At 43.8% G+C, this 25047-nt stretch overlaps 1 long non-coding RNA gene across 1 annotated transcript in view; it reads right to left on the reverse strand.

Annotated features, from left to right (window-relative positions):
- The window catches only part of LOC113269411 (uncharacterized), a 50291-nt gene that overhangs the window by 9900 nt on the left and 15344 nt on the right, over nucleotides 1-25047 (reverse strand). The window contains exons 3-6 of the long non-coding RNA XR_008960903.1: nucleotides 24559-24719; nucleotides 10467-10553; nucleotides 4238-4346; nucleotides 3104-3133 (exon numbers count right to left, since the gene is read on the reverse strand). This is a non-coding gene — a long non-coding RNA (uncharacterized LOC113269411). The remainder of the gene's footprint in view (nucleotides 1-3103; nucleotides 3134-4237; nucleotides 4347-10466; nucleotides 10554-24558; nucleotides 24720-25047) is intronic.

The following is a 25047-nucleotide window of genomic DNA, read 5'->3' on the forward strand; positions in this document are numbered from 1 at the left end:
AATACCAGCTCTAGCATAAAGCTTAGCATGTAGTAGGTACTTAATTAGTATTTAACCATAGAGTGTTCAAGGGCCCTTGAACACTGTCTAGATGCTATTCATCCTTGTGGCTCTAATCTCTAGACCATTGCTTGAAACAGAGAAAGACTTCAACACACGACTGTGAAATTAATGAATCTGCTAAATGAAAAGACGGTTTGTCATCCACATTAAAAGAGTTATTATGGTGGGGTGACTAACTCATCCCAAAACAAGTACTGAAAGTTCTGGATCCCAGGAATCCTTCAGTCCTGAGCAAATTAGGACCCACTCCAGGACAGAGCAGTACCGGGTCTGCACATAAATTCATAATTTATTCATTTATTTGTTTAGTCAACAAATATTTCCTGACTATATAAACAAAGAACTAGACCCTAAAAAGAAAGTAATTTACAAACATGTGGATACATTTTCTTATGTATTTGCTAAGTTGACTAGTTAGAGCTAGCCAACAGACATGGCCCCAGCACTCATGGAATTTACAGTATAGTCAGAGAATAAAAGAGTAAGCAAATGGATATATAATTACAAATATTACTACATACCACGAAGGAAAAGTAGAGTGTACTCTGAGGGCATATAATGGGAAGGACAGCAGTTAAATAGGAAAAGCAGACAACGTCTCCCTAAAGAAATAACATTTGGGTCGAGGCATAGGGGAGGCAAATTGAGTCCACTGAAGAGAGGGAGAGGAAGATCATGGCAAAAAACTCTGTAGTAGGAAAGCAATGGTACCACCAAGGAGCAGGATGTGTGGCCGAGTGTAATGTGATCTCCTTTATATTTTTTTAAAAGACTGCTCTGGGGGTGCCTGGGTGGCGCAGTCGTTAAGCGTCTGCCTTCGGCTCAGGGCGTGATCCCGGTGCTCTGGGATCGAGCCCCACGTCAGGCTCCTCTGCTAGGAGCCTGCTTCTTCCTCTCCCACTCCCCCTGCTTGTGTTCCCTCTCTCGCTGGCTGTCTCTCTCTGTCAAATAAATAAATAAAATCTTTAAAAAAATAAAAAATAAAAGACTGCTCTGGCTGCTCTGCATGTGACAGGTTGAACTGGCACAAGTGAAAGCAAGAGACCCACAAGAAGGCAGTGGTCTGGGAAGCAGAGGGGGTGGCCTGGCCCCCAGGATAACAGTGGAGATAGAACTGAAGAGTCTATGAATGGGGTGCTGCTCTCTGAGGCAGGAGAAGTCTATATCAGTGATGGGCAGTGGCTGAGACACTTTGGGACACCAAACACCCCCATCTGAACAACTTCTGAGAGTTGCCATTCCTCAGAAATCAATACTCACCTTTCCTGCTAAGCATTTCTACTGGGGAAGAACCACACACATCGTGGGTAGGTAACTTTCCCTACACTGCACATGGGTTTTGGTGATTTCTTCAGCTGGTTGAAATATTGAGTGCTCTGTATATATGTATCTATGTATTACTTGTGGCTTTAGAGATGGAAGAAGGGGGGAAATAAGTGACTCATCACAAAATCCAATTCTCTATGCTTTCAAGAGCCATTCATCACCAGCTTGGCTTGATGCCATTTCTTTCTGGAGTGAGGCTAACCACCAGCAACGCATAGCCAGGGTCTTGGAATCTTCTCCCTGGCAAACCTCACTGCTGGGCCTGGGCAAGGTCCTCTGAGAGCAGGCTTTCTTGACCTCAAGTTGAGCCCCAACATGAGCAACTAGCTGGGCAGTAGACAAGACCTCTCTTTTCAGGGAGATCCTTGCGAGCCCACTCCCAGGGAGTCTGACAGCACCAGAGAGCCTGAACCCATGAGGGATAACAGCCCATCTGCCTTCACTGCCATGGGTGCCAACCTTCATCTCTCCAGAGAGGTCCATCCAACATGTCAGTGCCACTACCATCAGACCGGAAGGAATCATCAGGCATGGGCCTAGATATGGGAGACCAGAGAGACTGCTACAGCAGGGATGACCTCCCTGGGAACAGCTGAGCGCCCAGGGCACAGTGCAGAGGACACCTGTAGCTCAGCAGTGTTCGGGTAAGTGCCAGGAGCCTACTAGAGGGGAAGTCCAGGTAGGAGGATTTGGGAGCTCCCACAGGTAGCAAGACTCACAGGTAGTGAGGCCTGAGGAACCATAGTTCCTGCCCTCAGAGAGCTGGCATTTAATACAGGAAGCAGACAAGTAGATGAATAGTACTAACCCTGTAATGGAAGCGAACACAGAGTACTAAGGGGGGTGGAAGGAGAGAAAGGAAGAGTCTCCTAACTCTGCCTAAGGAATCAGGGGAGACTGGCAGGAGGAGGCGATATTTCTCTGCTCCAAAGACAGCCCACTGGAATCCACAGGGTTTAAGTAACTACACTTAGAAAAGCTCAGAAATGCTAACAGCACATTTATAAGGGTATACCAGCTCCATTATTCATTTTAAAATAATGACCAAATGAAATTAATTTCCTGCATTGATTTTTTCCCTATAAAGTTATCCCTTACAGATGAGTTTTCAAATAAAAAAATATCCCTTTAAAGGTAAATTGCTTTAGACTTGGTATTTAAATCCAAGCTCCAGAAATGTCCAAGCTATGCAGGCAAACTGTCCTTGAGATGCACCTGAAAAGAATTGAGGAACAGGAGCCTTGTTGGGAGAGGTATCAGATAAAATGCGGGTGAGCCACACATTCCCGGGACTGATGACTGGGGACCAGGGAGGAGTGGGAGTCACCTCTAGCTGATGCCTATGCCCCAAACTGCAGGAACAGAGTGAACTTCTAAAGCTCTGTGCAAAGGCTCTTACCAGAAACAAAGAAAATCCTGGGATTATTTTTTCTAAAAGCAAACTTTTAAAGGAAATCTTAAGCATTGTACTTCATCCTGCTTGCCAAGAGAGAAAATGTGATGCAAGCTGACAGATACAAAAAAGAATAGTCCACTTCCATCCTCTGCTCTCCTCCCAGTTTTGGGGAAGGGAAGCGGTAAGTCACTCATAGATCTTCATGGCCCACTCTCTTTAAGGCCCGGGGTGTGCGGGGCAACAGAGGCGGAGGGGGTGGGAAGGAATTATAGTAATTTATAAGAACATAACATTTGCCATGTAAGCCTTTTCACTTACATCACCCGATGAAGTCCCTCCAGTCGCTCCCTGAGGTGGTAGGACAGTGCCGATCATGGATTTATTAAGGAACGGAGAGAAGAGTCAAATTCATGAGATACATGAGCTATGAAATCAACAGGAATTATTCTGACACTGTGATACAACGGTAACCAAAACCAAAATTCAGATCACAAACAAAAGCAGTTAAGCCGGAAAAGGAAGAGATCAATTCTGAACAGAAGTCATGAAAAGGCTCCTGAATTATTGGATAATCCAATTGGTGAAGAGGAGGGAATCATATAAGTGCATTGGAACACTTTTTGCTGATTGACAATTGAGAATGACAACATAGGACATTGAAGACAAACTGATAAAAGAATACTCTCATTTCAGAGTGCACAAGTGCTACACGAGAAAACTTGAATACAACATATATATATGTATTTTTTAGACTTGATAAGTTTCCCAAAATTGACAAGCATAAAAATTTACACACTAATAAAGCTAAGAAAGAACATCTCAATACTCTAATAATCGAGTAAAATTTTCGATCAGCATGCAAGAGGAAAGAATACAGTATCTTTCTCTTCTCTCCATAGACAGTGATATTACAAAATCATTATCCTATAAAAAGGTAATCAGACAATAATAAAGCAAAACAGGTAAGGAAAAACAGTATTGTAGAGATATGCCAGGCAGCTAAATAATAATAGTAAATTTCTAAATTACATGATGTTTGTGGTATTTTAGGGTTTTTTTTAATTTGTAGTTTGTAATGATTTTTCTCATTCTAAATGTAAATTTTGTAACTGATTTTGTGTTCATAATTTTGCATTCTTTTTCTTAAACAGGGCTCACAAATTGTATGTTTTGGCCCCCACAAAACCTGGATTTTATGTCCATTTTGTAGGTGGGAAAATACACTCAAGAGAACTGTCACCCTCACCCAAGGGTCACAGTGATGGAAGGCGGAAGAGCCAGGACTCAAAGCCCGTGCTCCTCCTCCTCCACGATGCGTTTCTGCCTAGAGCCACTGGTGCACCAGATCAAGCCCCATGCATTCCCTCTGGGGAAGCACAAATAAAGCCAACTAGGACATTTTAAAAACCCAGAGGACTCACTCAACTTTCTAAAGGATTCAACATGACTTACAGTGCCCATCCCATCTGCCTTCAGGACTGGTGTCTGCAGAGAAGAATTTGACTTACAGTCACACCGGGGTCATTATTGCAGGCTCAAAGCAAGCCAGGAATCAAGCACACTGTGGGAAGTAAAGATGGGTCATATCAAATGCATTCTGGAACACTCTGGAACCACAGGCCTACTAATTCTTTCTGGATACCTACTGTGTGCCATGCACTCAACACCTGCATTAGTCTTTATCCACATGAATAATTCTCATCTTTCTAAGAATAAGAAAATAGAAACTCAGTTGCCCCATGTCACAGAGCTAGTGAGAGACCCACAATAGCCCGCGAAGGCAGATCTGCTCTGCCCCAAAGCCCACACCCAGTTCTCCAGGAACAGGTTTTCCACTGGAGCTAGTTCATACTTAGGCATCACATGTCCTTGCTTCTTGGCCCCTCCCATGTCAAAGCAATCAGGCAGTCGTGTTCTTCTGCCAGCGGAGGTAAGCAGATGAAAACAAATCGTTTAATCCACATCCGGCACTAACTCCCCCACAGCCTCAAGGTGATTTCTCCCAACCTCACCTGAGACCAGAGCCAGCCATGCAGCGTAGGAGGCACCAAATCACAAGGGTAATCCCAAGGTCTTGAGGCCACGCTACTGTGTGTCTACAAGTGGTCATTCTTTGCTCTTGCTCTTATCTAGCATGAACCATGGAAGCCCAGGCCTCCGTCAAAAGCATGGTGGCCACTGGTCTCCCACTACTTCTGGGATTCCCCAGGGACCACCTACAATTGTGTCCTTTCAGCTTCCTCCTTCCCACTCTGGCCTTCAGTGCTGCTGAGGACATTAGTGCTTAAAATCCATGCCAAGAGCCACCAGCATCTGCTTCCGTCCTAGCCCACCTCAGCGTGCTATCCAGGGCCCTCACCAGACCATGCTCACTCTCCACGGCTGACCAGATGCACGGCCAGGACTCCAATCACAGCAGACATCCTATCCAGGTCTCCCTCCTTGGCAGCTTTCAGGATGCATCACATTGGATGTCCCACAGGCATCTGCAAATCTGCATATCCAAAACTAAACCCACACCTTCCGCACCAGTCTGCCTCTCCACGGGTATTACCTAGTTCAGTGAATAGCACCTCCCTCTACCAGGATGCCCCTGCCGGAAACATGCGGGCGACCTCTGGCCCTAGTCACTCTTCCACCCCTCCACTGAATCCCCACCGAGGTTCTATCACCTCTCCCCCTTCATGATCTTTTTAATCTGCCCTGTTCTCTCCAATCCCACTTCTTTCTGTCCTTACTTCCTCCACCATCATGTTGACTGTGTGCTCTCAGACCCCTCTACTTCCCCAAGCAAAGTGCTTGACCATATTATGTAATATATAACGCCGTGTTGTAATTATTCTATTATCCTGCAAGAATGAACTATTCTAATCCAGTGTCACAGGCTCCTGAGACTTTACTGGGCACAATGTCAGCCCTCGATTAGTATGAGGAATGAATGAAACCCACTCCCTCAATACCCATAAATGCTTGTTTCAAGCCAACATCGTCTCTCAGCATTGAGTATTTCAAAGTCCTCATGAAAGGCCACTTGTAACTTCAGGCATTCTTTCAGAGATAATAAATCCCTCAGGTGGGAGGTGTGAGAGTACTGGTCACCTGCTATATCAGTCACTGGAGTTACGGTAAATGTGTCTTTGTTGATTCATTCGTGACATCAGCACGTTCAATCATTACATCAGTAACAGTTTGCTATGGAAGTTATTTCCTACTTTAACATGATTTTTCATGGTATTTAGTTCTTATTCTCTTTATAACCAATTGTAATAGTCTGACCTCATTTTTGATGTTAGAGGGCTGATTTCTCTTAGGCCTCACCCTCCCTTCCCTTTGGCCTCACATCTGGACAGGCTGATAAGCAGGCCTATGACATCAGCTCCTTTGGCACCAGCAGGAAAGTTAAATCCCCCAAGAGCAGGAGCCCCTCCCCAGCCCCACTCCTTAGCCACAGAAAGTCCCAAACCCGCTGCCTCTGCTTTGCCCACGCCGACGTAGACTTGTTGGCACCTTCTCCACCCTTCCCAGGATCCCTCCAGTGAGCAATAAACTTTCTCTCAAATTCTCTTGGTGCATGAAGTGTCATCAGCCTCCACATCCAAACCAAACTTTGGGTGGTCCCTCCCACTTCTACAGGGGGACTATCCAACACCAGTGACCTCCATTAAACACATACACTCACACGCATGCTCACTGAAACGCACCACATGTCACAAAGGTTTGCTCTCAGTTTCATGTTGATTCAGGTTTATGTTCCCCTTTGATATGACAATATAGCCAGGAATGAATTCCCATTGATGCCATTTTGCCAAAGTGAAAATTGTGACAAGGAGAAATCTAGGAGGGTCTAGAAGGTGTCTCAAAGAGCAGAACAGTGGCTAAATTCCTGCTTATGATGCCCTCCCACACTCACCCTCCCACCACACACCACAAATAAGGCACATCATCAAATTGAGTTGTATCACCACAAGCTTCAATAATTACTGATAATAATGCCTACACTGAGCTTTTACTAAGTGTCAGGTATTGTGTTCAGCATTTTAAACATATTATTTATTTTGTGTTCAGCATTTTGCATAACTAAAACTTGATTAGCTACTCTTCATTTCCCCCTCCCTGTAACCCCTGACAACCACCACCCTACTCTCTGCTCCTATGAGTTTGACTCTTTTAAGATCTAAGTCGGATCATGCAGTATTTGTCCTTCTGTGACTGGCTTATTTCACTTAGCATAACTGAGGTCAAGTCAGTCATCTGCTTGGAATCCTTCAGTGGCTCCTATTTCACTCCAGAGTGAAAACTGAAGTCCCTTCAGTGCCCTGCAGTGGCCAGCCCTCTGCCACCTACAGCCTCCATGGCATCCTCTGTTACTTCTCTGCGGTGCACTCACGGGGCCAGCCACACTAGTGTCTGTGCTTGTCCACCAGCATGCCAGGCTTGCCCTCACCTCAGGACTGTCAGACAGGCTGGTCTCCTGCCTGGGACCATCCTCCCCCAGATAAGTGCATGGCTATTTCCTTCACCTCCTTCAAGTCTTTGCTTCAGGCCATTCTCAGGGAGGCCCAGCCTGACCACCTGACTAAAAATACAGCCTGGCCCCCACCTCCACCCCCACACTCCCAATCCCCCTCTATGCTGGATTTTTTTTCCCTTTGTTAATTTCTTTCCATAGCTCTTCTAATGCCAAATCTCTAATGCCAAATCTCCGCGAGAACAGGAGGTTTCGTCTGTTTGTTTTCCTGGTATAGGGTGGGCTCCTAGGGCAGCACTGAGCAAATAATAGGCACCCCATAAATTGTTACTGAGTGAATGAAGGACAGTGTAGAATGTATAAGAGCTCTGGCTCTGGCATCAGTGACACCTGGGTTCAAATTCCAGTGCCACCACTCAGAAGCTGTCTGATCTTGAACTAAGGTCCTGAACTCTCTGTACTCCCAACTCCTCAACCAAAGGAGGGCCTTTTGGTTTAAGGAAGGTCATTATATTCATATTCCTCTTTCATTCTGAGCACTGGTTCACCTGCTTTCCCACTGAGAATGACTTTTGGAGAGGCTCTGTAATCTGCCCAGAGCCACGCAGCTGGGAATGTACGGCTTGGATTTGTTGCATAGTTGCTGATCCAAGAGACTGTTGATCTCTCCTCCACAACACACCCTTTTTATAAGCATCTTAAGGGCTCCATGCAATGTAGACTCAAGAGGAATACTAATAATCTTTCACATTTGTGTGGAACTTTATAGCGAGAAGCAGACACTCTCTCCAGGCAGGAGCTTGGGGTGAGTTGGGGTACATCAGAATTACATGAAAAAGCCTTACTGAAACATATATGCCTATTTGCACCCCTCAACCTCAAGGGGTGGTCCCATGCAGGAATGAGTTCAAAAAGTTTCTCAGATAATTCTTACATATTTTCTGGATGAGAATCCACTGCTTTAAATAAATGAAGCTGGTCATCAAAACAATCTTATAAGATATATTTTATTGTTACCCCAGTTTGAAGGATTAGGGAAATAAGACTTAGCAACACAGAGGGATTTTGCCACAGCCACAAGCCAGGGAGTGGTATGGCTGGAGGCCCACCTTCATGACTCTGGTTCAAAGCCTGTTTGACAGAAAGCCTATGAACTGAAGTCAGTAGGTCTGGGTCCTAGTCTGGGCTCCTCCACTTCAAAAGCTAAGTGAATGTAGCAAGTCATTTCACTGTTCCCCTTTCATTTGAGGAGGAAAAAATATATATTTCTTACTTCTTTGAGGCAAAGAGGGAGAGAAACAAGTGGGATAATAGGCATTATTTATCAGTTGCCTATTGGAGAAAAGAAACTCCCTACATTATTATACTCAATCTTCATAAGTGTCTGGCAGGATAGGTTTTATTACCTTTATTTTATTGAGAGAAACAGAAATGTAAGCGCATGGCTGGCATGTGGTAGAGAGGGATTCAAATGTTTGTCGTTCTGATCCCAGACCCCACATACTTTCCAATAGGCCTTCCAAAGAGGATAGCAGGGAAATTAATAGCTGTGAGATAAATATTTGATATAAAAGGGTTGGCAAACCATATATTACGATGTAAGTCCTATGTATCTACTACATTGTACATAAGCAGTCAAGCTCTTGTTGAGGAGATCACATGAACATTGATTTACAGTTACAAATCACATTCAGTTAAATTCAAATGATAGTTCACGGGCACCTTCTAGGTACTGTGGTGGTTCAACAGATGAACAGCATTCAGATCTTGCTCCGATTAGCCTACCACACTTTCCCAGCAACAGTGCACATACCACAAGCCCTCAATCACTTCAGATCTACAGCATACAGCAGCACTCCTGTGTAGTTCTTTCTTTAGGACAACAAATGCAGATTACTGGGTGACTTTGGACAGATCCCTCAAGGGCATGGAGGCTTAGGAGAAAATAATCTATTCTAAGACCATAGGACCCTGCTTACTACTACAGCTCATGATCAGTCTGATCTACTGACCTTATTTCAGAGAGACACTCACCTAGTTACATCTGAAGGCTAAACCAGAGAACTGTCAGTGGAAGGCAGAGAGATGGGTAAGTAGTAAACACTTCTTCCACTCTCTCTGGTTCCTTCCAAGTCCTAGGCAAACCCGATAGTGGCCCTGGCATTCAAAGGGCTCCAGGAGGCAGCAAAAGTAGGAGACGCCTTTACCAGGAGCATCCCAAGCCCACAAGCCAATGGGATAATCTGAGTTGTAGCTTTGAGTAAAACAAACATCAGTATCTAGGGAGTGTCAAGGACAAAGTCCAAGCACAGAGTGAGAAATCTTGAGCTGAGATCGGAAGCAGGTTGGAAAGAAAGCAGTTTAGAAAGGGAGACCAAAAGTTTCAGAAAGCAGGCTGTGAAAAAATCAGAGCCAATAGATTTCTGTTGATTCTACTGTGGTCAGCATGTTAAATACCATCTTTCCATGGGTAATGGGAAGAAGAGAGATGCTTTGTTTTACAATAAATACTATCCACCCATGTGTCCCTTGGGCTGATCACATGGGACATCAGCAAAGAGTGTTATATGTTTGTCTTTTGTTGAGTATAACCCATTAAATGCACCTCCAGGGTGGGCCACTTCAGGACAAGGTCATGAAATACCTTATCTCCGAGAATGCCAAGGCTAGAATGATGGACTTAATGCTCAGTTCATAATAAAAATTGACTCCAAGTATAATGGTTGTTTCTATTTGTTTTGGCTAATTATTAACCTTGTTTCTATGGTTGTAATAATAATAAAAATCCCACTGGACACCATGGCCTTAACAGCCATGGACTGGATTGAACCTAATGCAATAGATTGGAGAGTTGAAATTAGAGGCATCAAGGAGACAACGGACTATGACTTCCAAGTGCTTTAACTGACATAAGGCCCCTGGAATTCAGACAAGCAAAGCCTCAGGGAGCCTTTGCTCTGAAGGGAACTGGAGAAAGGCCTGGGAGCCTTTCCAAGCCTGGAAGAACTTGGATTCATCAAGGAGGATGAAAGGCATTCTTTTCCAGCCCTAGCCCCAGCCCCAAGGCAGCCTGGGGACCTTGGGAGCCAAGGTCAGGAAAGTAATATCTTGTCCGGCGCCCCCCCACCCACCCACCCACCCCCGCCGATGGAGGCAAGTAGGGCCTGGGTAGTTTTTTTGTTTACATGTTTGTTTGTTTTTTTCCAACCTTACCCACAAATTCAGGGTGACCTCTTCTCTCCATTAGCAGCCTTGTGAGACAAAGGGCCTGATCCTTGGCCTGATAGCCCCAAACCACTCCTAGAAGAAAGGAAAAATACCAGGTATCCTTGGAGGTGTCTGAGATTGAAAAAAAAGAGTATTGTTTATAGAATCCAAACTCCTGGCTATATGCAATTCTTTAACCTATAACTCATTCAAATTGTAACCAAACCAAAGTCGGTTCACTCCTTGGGTGAGTCAGAAATCCCACCAGGTTGAGTTGTAAACATAAAGAAACTGTTATTTGCAGTAAATAAGAAAATGGCTTCTAAAAGCCAACTCCCTGAGAGAGGGTGAATGGATTCCTTTTGCTTAGGGTTAGAATGAATATTTAGATATTAGATGGGGAAGCCTTGTCATTGTATGTGTGTATGTAGTGGTGGGCACAAAGTTGCGCATGCACCTTAAGGAATCATGCCTACATTGTACGATACGTAAATCAGGCTGAGGCTTCTCCTTAGTGGAGATTTTAGTATTATAATGAGGTAAAGGTGATTGTAGGTCATTCCAAAGCTCACTCCGTGATCCATCTGTGCAGGTGCTAGTCAGGTTTAGCTCAAAGGGTCTGGGTGGTCTGGGCCAAGGGAGACTTTATCAGGGCAGTCGCTATCACCTGGGGAGTTGATTTCGGGTTTCCTTTGTCTGAGTTAAAGGGAAAGCCAGGAGAGAGAGCAAGGGAAAAGGCAGGACAAAGGTTACTGAGTGGCAGGTAAGCAGTAAAAGCCAGTCCTTGGAATCTAGCTGGTGACAAAAATCTTATGCCTTTGCCCCTCGTGAATTCTTTGCTTTGTCCCAAGAAAGTAACACAAATCATCGGCACATTTCCTAATTCACAGCAAGTGTTACTGATAGAAAGAATTACCACAAAATACAACAATGAAACAGATGACAATGAAAACTCTACAGACTAAAATTTGTTATAGGCAAAAAGGAACTGAAGAATCATAGATTATTGAGTATATTGCAAAATGCAAGAAGAAAATGAGGGGGGAAATCTGTTTTGAAGACATAATCAACAACAACAAAAAAACAAACTGTCAAAGGTAAAACTGCACACAGTAAAGCTAGCAAAAGAATCAAACCTTCTAGCCAAATTTACACCTAAAAAAATTTACCTGGGAAAACTAAAACTAAAGTTGTTTTTTTTTTTTTAAAGATTTTATCTATTTGTCAGAGAGAAAGAGCGAGAGCCCGTGCACAAGCAGGGAGAGCGGCAGGCAGAGGGAGAAGCAAGCAGGGAGCCTGATGCGGGACTCAATCCCAGGACCCTGGGATCATGACCTGAGTCGAAGGCAGATGCTTAACTGACTGAGCCACCCAGGCGCCCCTGGGAAAACTGAAGTTAATACCTATAAGAGACATAGAGAAAAAGCTGGAAGAAACTATAATCAATGAAAATTTTCAATAGCAAAACAAATGGCAATAACAAAACTAAAGGCGACATCAAAGTTTGTTGTAAAATACACACAGAAAGCATTTATCCACATCAACATTAGTAACATAAAAGTACAACTGGAACTGGTTTAACTACAGTGTATAAAAAAAATTGATCAAGGAAATAAATTAGTACAGAGTCCTTCCAAAGAAAAATGTTTTTTCAATAGACATTCATCATTCAGGCATAATCCTGATTTAGAATTTTATTGTTTTTAAATGTGGAGGTTAAATATGCTAAAGGTCAAAGCAGCCAGATCCAAACACCCATGGAGTCCAAAGAGGAGTCAATACAATCAAAATGTCTTACTCATCTCCCAGGATTGAATCTTGGCTCTGAAGCACCTGCTTTGATTCTAATAAGCCATGTGACTTTGAGAAAGTTACTAAATGTCTTTAAGCTTCAATCTACTCATCTGTAAGATGCCATGTTAATTCATAATATTCTTGCTCTTAGTGTTTATACTGGATATCCCAAGAAAAATCATGGGAAACCTTGCACATACCTTTCTCCTGAGGACTTCCTTGCCCTAGGGTTTCCATGCTTTGTATTCTCATAACCTCAGGCTCTAACCATGAGCTCCTGAACTAAGGCCGGGTACCTGACCCAAAGAAAACTACGTCTAGATTGGCCAGCAGTCTGGTACAAAAGCATTACCCAGAAAAATACTTTATACTCAATGATTACTGGATAATCCAATCCATTAACTCCATTCTTAGGAAATTTTCCTATCAGATGTGCAAAAAAAGTGAGCAGAGGGTAGGATCAATTGGAAGAAGCAGAGAGAAGCAAAGAGAAGGCAAGAGGCAGAGGCCATGTGCTGACATGACTACTGAGTAAGTAAAAGGCATGAGTAAGCTAAAAACAAAAAGGTTGAAAGGAGAGGGGAGAATGAGTCAGGAATTAAGCAGGAAGAAGCTGGTGGGGAGAAAAACAGAGATGGAGTTGCTGTGTCATAAACTCAGAAGACTTCTCAAGTTATTAACGGGGCTCAGAGCTGCTGACAGGCTCTCCATGCTGCTGCTGAGTTCTATGTGGTGACCAACAATGTTCCAGGTCTCTGGAGTCCTGGTTGTGCAGCCTTTCCAATTCTCCCATGTGTCCTTGAAATAAATGCCCAGTGCTAGAGATGACAACCACAACAAAAAAAAGCAAATGGCCTTTCACCATAAGAAAAGACACTCAACCTCACTGTTAAGATAATAAGAGAAATGTCAATTAAAATTAAACTGAGATCTTATATCTCACCTCTGAGGCAATCATTCAAAAGTTTGATAAGAAACCTTTGATCAAGCCTACGGGGAAACGGGTACTTCTCTGCTGGTAGGAAAACAAAATAATACAACTCACAGGTAGGGGAACTTGGTAATATCTAGCAAAATTACATATGCATTTATCGTTTGACACAGCAATCTTACTTCTAAGTATCAATGCAAGCATATAGTGGCAAAAATATAAAAAGATGTATGCACGATACTATATATGTCAATTTAAAAAATCCTGAAAATAACTTAAATGTTTATCTATAGGGGACTAGTTGAAAAAATGTGGTACATCTACAAACGGTATACAGTTATCTTAAAGAATAAAGAACGCTTCTGTGTACTACCATGGAATGATCTCTAGGATTTAATGTGAAGTGAAAAAAAAATCAAAGTAATGTACTTGAATGAAGCTTATCCCACACATGTATTTTCTCTGTAAGGTATATCACGGTCTTCTTACTCTTAGGAACATTTCAGCACTATGCTTGTGGGCCATTTTAAACAATGAAATCACAGCAAAAAGCATAAAATGCAACCCTAAACACCCTGCAATAAGGACTCTTGTTTGGGGACACCTGGGTGGCTCAGTCGGTTAAGTGTCTGCCTTTGGCTCAGGTCGTGATCTCAGGGTCCTGGGATCGAGCCCTGCATGGAGCTCTGCATGGAGCCCTGCATCAGGCTCCCTACTCAGCGGGGAGTTTGCTTCTCCCTCTGCCTGCCGCTCACCCTGATTGTGCGTGCTCTCTCTCTCTGTCAAATAAATAAAATCTTTAAAAAACAAAACAGAACAAAAAGGACACTTGTTTACATATGAGAGCTGAAACAAGAACATTCTTTGTTTAGCCTCAGCTAGAAATATCTACATCATGTTAGGGTGACTCGAGTTTTTTAATGCTCTACACATGTTCATGAATGACCATGAAATGCTACAAATATTGATTCGGGTGTTACAAATAAATTTTAGCATGTAAGTGAATTTGCAAACATGGAATTTGTGAATAATAAGAACTGACTGTATTTTTTACATTTAAAAAAGGAAAAATAAGCTATAAAATAAATAAAATGTGAGAAAGAAATAGGTCAGGGATAGAGAATTAGAAGATAAACTTTTATGTATATTCCTTGTTTCATAATTTGAATTTTGAATCATGTTGAAGTTTTATAAAATTCCAAAACAATATAAACCATCTTGCTATCCAGCCTAGCTGGTATCAGGACTTTCAAGTCACCCCTCTGGTGTCTCACTCCCTTTCTGCTGACACTTCGCTTCCATTTCGCAGTGGACTTTGTCCAGATTTTACAAAAATCAATGAATTCAGGATAACAAGTATATAGTCTCATGTGGCCTTCCTAAAATTGTTACCACATTGTTATTGACCTAGTTATTACATTTTACTGTTACCAGAAAGCAACTGCTTAGGCAATTTTGGGAGTATTTCACATCTATTTATTTCATCTTCACTATGTAGGATGACCTTGTAGAACTCAATTGGTTATTCCCAAAAGTAGACCTAATAGCTGGCATTATTAAAGCTTATGCAATTTCCAAGAATGCTGGATTCCATATTCTCTTTGAGGGCAATTACGTAAAACTCTAATTTTCCACTAATGCATAATGCCAGTTGGGCCAAAAGACAGAATAATTTAGTGCCCAACAGGACATATATTCAGCATGGAAAGAACAGAGATTAGCACTGTCTTGATTAAATCCCATCTCCTAGACCTCAGCTCCATCACCAGTAATATGAGCGTTTTTAAAAACTTGTGTCTGTCCCCTGAAAGTTTTGTATCTATCCCTCTAAGAGTCCTCTGAGGTCAGGGACTGTATTTCATCTTCTCTGTATCTCCAATGCCAAACACAGTTCTGTCAAACAGAAGACATTAATTTTGAATGATTGTGCAAGGTTCTGTAAAATTTTGACTTCCATGGAAGTATCCAAAACCCCTGACACCATCAAGACCTCTGTATGGCAGTAACAGCCTTCTATCTGTGATGAAAAAGAGCACAGCACATTAAAACCTGTCCCCAGTTATGACATTCCGTTCCAGGCCACGATCCTAGAGAGGTGATAAAGCGCAACAGAAAGTGTTCAGGACTCAGCGCTTGGACCTGCGCTATCCTGGGGAAACGCTGGACATGCGCAATTGGACCTGTGCTGTCCTGGGGAAGAGCCGGACATGCGCAATTGGACTGGTGCGGTCCTGGGGAACCGCTGGACATGAGCGATTGGACTGGCCTTGTCCTGGGGAATCACTGGTGTTTTGGGGAAACACTGGACATGCACAAACCACAGATGTCAGGGTCACAGAGGCCTGAATGTGAGTTGTTTCCATCAGTCCCCCACTTAAGTTTTTAGTTGTAAGAAACAGAACTTACTTGAGCAATAGTGAGAGGTGGGGTTTTTTGGATGATGAGAACTGTCAACACAAACTCCTAGGGAATGCAGACAGGCCCCAGGAAGACCTGGTACCAGAAACGACACACTCTGAACCAGGCACAGACCCACCCCACCACTGAGTCCGCTCTCTCTGGGACCACACGATCTCTCATCCCCTCTGCCATCACTCTGCCGCTCTCTCTGTAGAGCAAGTTTTCTCATTCTGCTTTGTAAACAGGCTAAACATGGCGCCCAGAACCTATTTTTTTCCTCAGTGTGCGGGTCAAGTACCCACAGCAGCTGGTTTGTGGCTCTGAGGTTTATTTCCAGTTTTCTGGGAGATGCCAGCTGATTGTCTCCCCGTCCTGGACTGACGATCTCTGCCCGCCCACCCAGCAGAGGCTGTGGGAGTCTACCTCCTGAGGAGTGGTGATTTTAATCAGGGTATCAGATGATCAGCTTACCATTTTATGGGCTCACACTGCAGAGTTACGAAGGATATTTAAGGCACAGATCGGTTCAGTGGCTATTGTATCAACCCAGAAAAGAAATGATGAGAGCTTAAGCAAAATCAGAAAAGCTGTCAGGGGGATAAAGGAGGAAGTGAATATAAGAAATATGAAAGACTCAGAGTCACAACATTAGGTGTGGGGGGATAAGAAAGAGACGTTTCTGGTCTCAAGAGGGAAGGATGGCAAAACTCGTCACTAAAGAAGAGGACCAGGAGGAATGGCAAATTTAGGTGGGGTCAGAGCGGGGAAAGGAGAGGAATGGATAAAGGTATCGTATTTTAACAAAGAACAAGAATCTGAGTGTAAAGATCAGGCAGAGATATCCAAAGTAAGGTGGAGAAAGGATGGCTTGCCGTGATCAGTTACAAACCTCTCTACTATTTCTGCCCTGATTAACACCCCTCAGCAGCTCCTAATACTAAATGATAAAATCCAATCTCATGCATGCACCTCAAAGTCCTTCATTACACAGCCTGTGACCACTTCTGTACCCCTGGTTTCAGCCACAGCCAGCACTAACACCAGCTGCAGTTCCTGAATGCACCGCCTTCTCCTGTCTCTCTGTGCATTGAGACATCCTGCTCCCTCTGCCTTAATAGCCTCCTTCCTTCAACCGCCTGGCATGCTTCTATTTGTCCTTCAAGACACCTCACCCAGCCAATGCTACCTTACTTGCCCTTTGCATTTGGTGTTCTCTGTACTCTTCCCTCCAGGCCCCTAGGAAACTGCTAAATTGCAATCTGACATTTTGGTCTGTCTCCCCAGACTAGGAATCTATGAATTCAGGACGTCAGTTTTCATCTCGGTATCCTCAATGCTGGCCACACAGTAACACCTATCGGTTATTTATGCAGTAGCTGGAATGGTAGAATGACCTCTGCAAAGGAGGCACACAAAACCGTTACAGCATTTTCCCCTGACAGTGTGAATCATCTCTCTCTCCCTCTTGTTTTCTTCTGCTGCTTCCCCATTACTGTGCATTTCTTCTCTGGGTGAAGATAAAGGAAAACAGATTCCTGTTTCAGCCTCTGCATTGAATGCGCATCCCCACAGCCTTGGTATTAAAAGAGCCATTGACCTTACAAAATTGTTCAGGGAAGAAAAAGAAAACAGACTTGTTTTAAGTAAATTGAAATATATTCAGGTAGGTACTGAGTCTACATGAGCTGCAAATATAAGGAAGAAGAGAAAATGGCAATCTTTAAACTTTACAGTGGGTGAACCAAAAGAAGTTGACTCACAGGTCTTAGATTTAAAAGTTTAAAAGTTGGATAACTATACCCAAACATATTCCCTCTCTTTTTTTCTCAAGTCAGATTGCAATGGGATGGAGAAAATGAGAGACACGGAAGTAAAGAAATCGAGACAAACTGCTTTTTCAAGAACTTCAGAAACAAGGTACTGAGGACCATGAGGTGTAAGGTTAAAGCAGATTGGAGTGAAATTGCATTGCGTGTGTGTGCATGTGTGTTGAAAGAGAAGATATAAGCTTATCTGTGGACTGAAAGAGAAGATCAAAAGGGACATTATTGAAGCAAGATCCTGGAGAAGGCCAAAGGGATGGGGCAGGAGCACAGGACAGGAAACACACTTCTATCTCTATCCAGATGATAGAGCCCCTACCAGCTCTTCTAGCTCTTCTCCCAACACTGCCTGAGACATCCTCCTTTCTAGGCCCTCCATCACTCTCTCTGATCATGCCGCACTTTCTCAGGCTTTGATGGTTTTGCACATATTGTTCTCTCCATGCTGGTCACCCAACTGTCTCCTATCGAATTCTGACTTAGTCTTTCAGACACAACTCACAGATCACTGTCACTGGGAAATTTTCCTGATTCTTCCATTTGAGCAAGGTAAATGCTTCTCCTCTGGTATTCAGACTTGTAAGATATACATTTATTGGTATACTTATTTATTCTGACTTCCCACCAGAATGGCGGTACCCTGAACAGGAAGGACTGTGCCAGATCCATACAAATCACACACTCAAGAAATGTTGAATGAATGAATGAATGGAGAAAGGAAAAGCCATTGGGGCTTTAGAAGCTTTGAGATGGAGAAGAAAAATAAAGCCTCTTCCTAGGCTGAAAAAGATGAATGAGCTGAAGATTAAGGAGAAAACAGAACTATCCAGAGCAGTCTCTGTTGGAAAGTCAGAGATGATGAAATGATTTAGAGGCACAGTAAAAGCTGAGCTAAGGTTTTCATGCCAATGGCACCATCTAATAAACAGAAATCCACAAAATGAAGTTCATGACCTTCCTGCAAAGTGAAAAGCAACTTTCCCACAGTCAATAGCTTTATCTGGGAAATAAATTAACAGTGATCAAGTCAGATTTGTGAGACTTCAGGGACAGAGTGTCTCAGACAGTGGGGCTTTCTAAAAGTCATAAAAATACCAACGTTCTATCCAAGTCCATGATCAAAGGCCTGCCAGACTCACTCATGAAGAAGAAAATCCACTTAACAGTATTAAGAAAGTCTTTGATTCCTAATCTTTTGCTGTGTAAAAATGTGAGTTTTGTTCACCAAATAGCATTAAGTATCAATTAGAATGTTTTTAAACTCTGTATTGTAAGCATACTAACTGATGTGTGTGGCTAGTGAGAAATCACCAGATATAAATCTAATATAAGCTTGAGTGGACTTGTCTTATCCCATTCCCTTCCTGGAACTCTGCAACCTAAGAACATCACACTGTTAGAGCTATAAGGAAGCCTGAAGAACATCTAGGCAAATAGCCTCATTCTATCAGAGGCCAGGGTGGAAAAGTGAATTTCTCAAGCCTCCCACCTCATTAGTGGTAGAGTGAGCTGGAAACATGACTCTCATCAAATGATCTTCCCTCTTTATCATGTCACCAAAAAAGTTATGTTCAATGTTTCTTGTTTTGATTAGCAAATCATGCGGTATAGTTCAAAAGTTTCCTGTCCAAAAGAATTAAACTGAATAATGGTTTCATGCCCAAAACAGTAACCCCTCAGAAAGCCAGAAAGTACTGTTTTCTGGAACCCTTCATTTCCTTGGACAGCTTCAGAAAGTCACTGTTTTACCAAACAAATGCTAATGTCCTAAGAGTTCTGAAAGAAAAGGATTGATGGGACTGATGTGGGAGATGGCAGTAGATGATGGAGGAGAGACGTCTGGAACAGGAAGCCTGGGAGCGTGGAATGACCGTGGTGTCATGGCAGAATGGCACTCCCGGCCAAGACAAAGGAGATTCAGGGGACCCTGACTGCCACATCTGGATCAGAATTCATTTGTTTAGAGCAGTGTTTCTCAGAACACACTCCATAGAACACTAGTTCCACAATACGCTCCATAAAAAAATAAAGATGGAGGAATTCTATGTTCAAACAAGATTGAGAAATGCTGTACACCCCAGGACACATTAACCTATGAAGGATGCCAGGTTTCCCTGTGGTCAAGTTTCTTTATTTTTGTGTACAGTGCTTTAAAAATGTAAAAACTCTTCTTAGCTAAAGGACCATATCGAAACAGACCACTCAGTAATATTTATCTCTTTGCCAACCCTTGCCAAAGAGGCCTGTTTCATGCTCCTTTTTTTTTTTTTAACATAATACTTATATATGTCCGATTTCTGCCGAACAGTTTCCTGGACCCAATTTCAATATATGTACAATATATGCTCCCCACACCAACAACTGGAACAATGTTCTGGACACCAGCTGGATGCCCTACAATTCAACTCAATGCGGACACTCTCTCCCCTGAGATAGCATTGGATTCCATAGGGTAAGGATTCAGTCCCATAGGGCTGCCTCACCTCACCTTCAGATGCCGGTGCCAGCCAGACTGTTACCTGTGTTTCCAACTGACCAGCTACAAATTAGAGCTTCCAGCAACCCCCTTCAATTCAGCATGCCAATAGCAACTCCGGGTTGTTGCCTGTACTTCTGACCAATACTTTACGGATTGGAGATTCCCACAACCTTCTCCTTCCATTAATCTGCTAGAGCAGCTCACAGAACTCAGAGAAACATTTTACTTACTCGATCACCAGTTTATTATAAAAGGATATAAGTCAAGAACAGTCAAAAGAAAGAGATGCATAGGACAAGGTGTGGGGAAAGGGCACAGAGCTTGCATGCCCTCTCCAGGCACGCCATGCTCCCCAAATCTCCATAATCTACCAACAAAAGCTCTCCAAACCCCATCCTTCTGGGTTTGCATGGAAGCTTCATTATATAGGCATGATGGAACAAATCATTGGCAATTGGCGACTGATTCGAACTCCAGCTCCTACTCTCTCCTCCCTGGAGGTCAAGAGGGTAGGATTGACGGTTTGAACCCTCTAATCACATGGATGGCTCCATTGGTAACCCAGCCCCCATTTTTAAGGGCTCCCCAAAAGTCACCTCATTAACATAACAAAAGAGATCTTTATCTCCCCAAACACTAAGGAAATTCCAAGGGTTTTAGAAGCTGTGAGTCAGACAGGTGAAGACCAAATAAGTATTTCTCATACTTTTTGGTTATCTGAATGACCAAATGTATATTTCTTATAAACGCAATATCATACCTTCTAATTCTGCTGGAGACATTTTAGAAAATATAATTTAGAGAAATGGCTTTCAAACGTTGAACATGATCAACTGAAGTGCTGATTAAATGTAGATTTCTGGATCTGAAATCTACATTTCCAATCAAGCATTTTAGGTGATTCTGATACAGGTGGTCCACAGCACATTTAAGGGAAAGCTGACAGTAATGGAAAAGCAAGAATGATGATGACCTTGAGGCTGAAGGTCAAGAGATGATTACATACAATGACGGGGTGGGGGGAGGGAGAGAGATTTTAGTTCTCTCAGAGAACACTTTCAAATCTTCTTTAAAAAAAATGCCCATCTCTCTTAAATAATCACATGGAAGAATATTTGCATGAGAAGAGGAACAGCCACAGTCCCTACACTCCCCAAGATTCCCTGTGCCCTTGGGGAGTTCTCAGGGAGCATCTCTGCCCACACCACTTGAGACTGGTAGGGGTGAGCCAGAAAGGTCTTCACCCCTTTCCTCAATCCCCTACGGTGGAGTGGAGCCAGGAGAGGCATTTCCTTGAGGCTTCAGGAAAGGCTGGTAGAAAACAAAGAAGGAAGAGAGCAGTATGCAGCTCCATAAACTAACTCTCAAGGTTTCACTCAGCTCAGTAACAGGCTTTACTGTCCAGAGCTGGAGCTTCCAGCAACCCCCTTCAATTCAGCATGCCAAGTTTTAGTTTGTTTCTACTGTGTGGGTGGCTTCATTCCAGAGGTGTGCTGGAGCCTGATCGCTGTGTGCCTCTCTTCCCAGCTCCCGTTCATTGAATGTCTTCATGTCGGCAGCTTGAAATGGACCATGCTGGGAATATTTACACCATAGAAATTGGCAAAAATCAGGGTGTTATTTATTTACTTAATTCTGAGAGCTGGTCGCTAAACAGTTACCAGCACATCACTATTTCCAACCCACTACCCAGAATGCAGAATAGCTCCATGGATAAAAGTGCAGGTTACAGGTATTTACAAGACCACCCCTTACTAGCTACAAAACTTGATCTCTGAGAGTCTCAGTCTGCCTTCTGTAAAAATGCAGAGAACTCCTTCCACTTTAGGGCAGAGAGTTTTAAAGCAAGTACTATACAAAGAAAAGTAGCCCAAAGCCTGGCACCTGGCAAGTACCCACAGGTGAGTCTAGACATCATAAGGACTTAAAAGTAGAATCCAGAGAGGCCCTGAGAGAGACAGGAGGTCTCTATCTCTTCTGCGTAATGCTCTTTACTTCCCTGCCTCTTCCATGGATGACTGACAGTGAGAACATCTCACTCTATGTACAGGACCTATTCTTATAGATTAAATTGACCAATCCTATCAGGATGTGGCCCCACAAAGCCCAGCTATCACAAGAAACACACACATACAGTTTTATTACAGAACCTCCAAACCCAAAATTATGCCGTGTCTTGAGCACTTACTACGTTCCTCAGCAGGTGCAGGCCTCATGGACATGGGTCCATGTTCTCTGTATAAACTGAACACTGATTTCTGGAATGACTGATACAGCAATTAGCAAGGATGTAAAATTTTTCATGAATCTTGATACAGATTTTACTTCCCTGCCTTAATGGGTAGGAGCATTCTGCATGCAATCAAGCTGTTCCCAGGTGTCTGCCAGGAGGCCCTCATTACCGACATCAGTTCTCCCCTCCTGATATAGTAGCTAAAGAAGAAAGCTGCCCTGATGCCATATGAACCAAGGGACAGCTCAGAGACACTGATTGGGTTTGGACCGAAGCCCTGGAATTCAATTGTTTTCTTGTTATTTGCCTCTCCTCGGGACTAAGAAGATTCACAGTGGATTGTGAGAATATTTCTATAATCCAAATTGATTACAGTTTCAAAACCCAGATCTCACTCATCTGCCTCTCCTTCAGCCATGATTGGGTGAAAGCAGAGCTCTGGGACCCACGGCTTCCCTCCCTTCTGTCCCTTCCAATCTCTTTGCAAGGGCCCCACTGTCCTCCAAGATTCTCTAAAGGGGGCCAGTTTTTTTTCCATAGGACTTTAATTGATTTAGACCAGAAATTAGTATGCAACCCACGGTCCCAGATATGTGAGCAGTGAGACAGATCAACATGTCACTTATTTCATTAGCTACAATTTAATTACAAGCAGAAATTCTTTCCAGTTGTGTGTTTCCAGCAGCCCTTGATGTTCAGAGTATAAGGACAACTTCATTTGGATGCAGAAAAGTTTTCAGGAAGAGCTTCTGCAAAATCAGGCTTGGAAAAATTCAAGTATCTACAAGAAATAGCTTCAAAAGTATGAGTAGTGCAATCCTTAACATCCAACGTTTTTGGGTGGGGAAGTGGTGTGGCTCTGCAGGAGTTAGGATGGTCCTCTGAGGAAGGGGCATTTAGGCCAAGATTTAGGAGCTGAGAAGTGGGCCTGGCATAGCATAGAGAATACTTTATTTTTTAAAGATTTGTTTATTTACTTATTAGAGAGAGAGAGAGAGAGAGATAATATCAAGCAGACTCTGTGCTGAGTGCAGAGCCCTACATGGGGCTTAATTTCACGACCCAGAGATCATGACCTGAGCCAAAACCAAGAGTTGCACGTTCAACCTACTGAGCCACCCAGGCGCCCCTTAAAAACTCCTGACTCACTGGTTAAGACTTCATTTCTGGGGGAGTGAAAGAGGACATTAACCACTTCCACTTTGTCCTCAATCTGTAGTTTTTGTTTGTTTGTTTTTTTAAATAGGCTCCATGCCCCAGAGTGGAGGCCAATGTGGGGCTTGAACTTACAACCCCAAGATCAAGATTTGAGCTGAGTTCAAGAATTGGAAGCTTAACCGACTGAGCCACCCGGGGGCCCTGAGAATACTTTAGAATAAAGGACTACCAAGAGCAAAGGTCCTGAGGTGGAAAGGAGCAAACCAAGAATCTGAAAGTTCAGGGTGGCTAAGCACAGTGAGGGCAGACAGGCAGTGCCATGCAGTGGTCAAGCTACGGACTGGGGCCATTGTCTGAAGAGCACGGGAAGCCACAAGAGCGTTTTCAGGGAATGAGCAACATAAGCAGCTTTGCATTTTTTAATGACTATTCTGATTATCGTGTGGAGGATGGCTGGAAAGCGGCAAGAAAGGCTGTGGGAGGCCAGCCAGGAGGATTGCTGGAATCCAGGAAAGTGATGTGAATGTCCTCCCACACACCAGAGCATTGCAGATGCAGCTCACATGAAGGGAAATCCTGCTCCACTAGAGCTTCGAGAGCTCCTGGCAGGTGGGAAGGAGGCGTACACTGTCCATCACACCACAGCCGTGTGGCTCAGTGACCGAGGCTTCCAGAGTGTGAGTCTCAGTGTCCACAGGGAGCCCCTGGCCGAGCGTGGGTGACCGGCTGCAGGCCATCCTGTGTCACGTCTACTGGGACAAATACTTAGCTGTGCTACACAGAAAGCCACACACAGCTCAGCCTTTAACTGAGTGAAGAGACCCCCCGCAGAAGAGGAGGCCCAGGAAAGACAGCGCTGCGAGTGAGACTTCAGTGAAGGGGAAACTGTTTAGTGGCCCTGTGATCTTATGCCAGCTGTTTACCCTCTTATCCCCTAGTTTCTTCATCTCCCCGCCAAACACAGCTGAGATGGCTCCCTCATGAAGGTTCATGGGGGTTCATAGAAAGTAAGTGGTTAATGTGCGTAAAGCAGTATTTAGCAAAGAACCTGACCCCAAAAAGTCTTCAATAAAGGACACTTGTTGGTTTTCTTACCTGCTGGGTCCCGTGAAACTTGGACCAGGTGCGCGTTTGAATCCCACCTCTGCCACTTAGCCTTTGTGACTTCGGGCAAGTTCACAAAGGGCTCTGGGTCTCAGCTTCCTCATCTGTTAAAATGGGGATGATAAACCCTACCCGAAAAGGTGCTCGTGGAGATTACAAGAGTCACTGCTACTCACTTTTCTTTCTACCCAGGGAGCGACACCAGGAGCAGCCTTCTCTCAAGGCAAGAGTGGGCGCTGCGAGGCGGTGGGTGGATGGAATAGAAGGGAGACAACGTTGAGCGCAGATCAGAGGAGTTGGGGCATCCAGGTAACACTCTCAGTTCACACCTGCACCTCTGCACAAAGAGGATGAAAATTATTCAGAGCGAAGCTGAATCTGCCAGATATCCCTGGGGGGAGACTCTAATTAGCATTTAAAGAGATGCCAGGAATGGGTATCCGCTGATAAGGTAAAACCCTTCAGCTTGGAACTCTCTGCACTAAAAATGTGCATCCTGCTCCACAGGGTAACAAAGGAAACCTCCACAAGTTCTCTTCCTGTTTTTCAACTGAGGAAGGGTGGCCTGTGCTGCTCTGCCAGCTCCGGCCCCATCCGCATCCAGTAAGCTCACTCTGGGTGGTGCACCTTTATGCCCTTATTCAACACCGTCCCGAGCACCCACA

Source organism: Ursus arctos, unplaced genomic scaffold (genome assembly GCF_023065955.2).
Source record: "Ursus arctos isolate Adak ecotype North America unplaced genomic scaffold, UrsArc2.0 scaffold_22, whole genome shotgun sequence".
Taxonomy (NCBI): Eukaryota; Metazoa; Chordata; class Mammalia; order Carnivora; family Ursidae; genus Ursus; species Ursus arctos.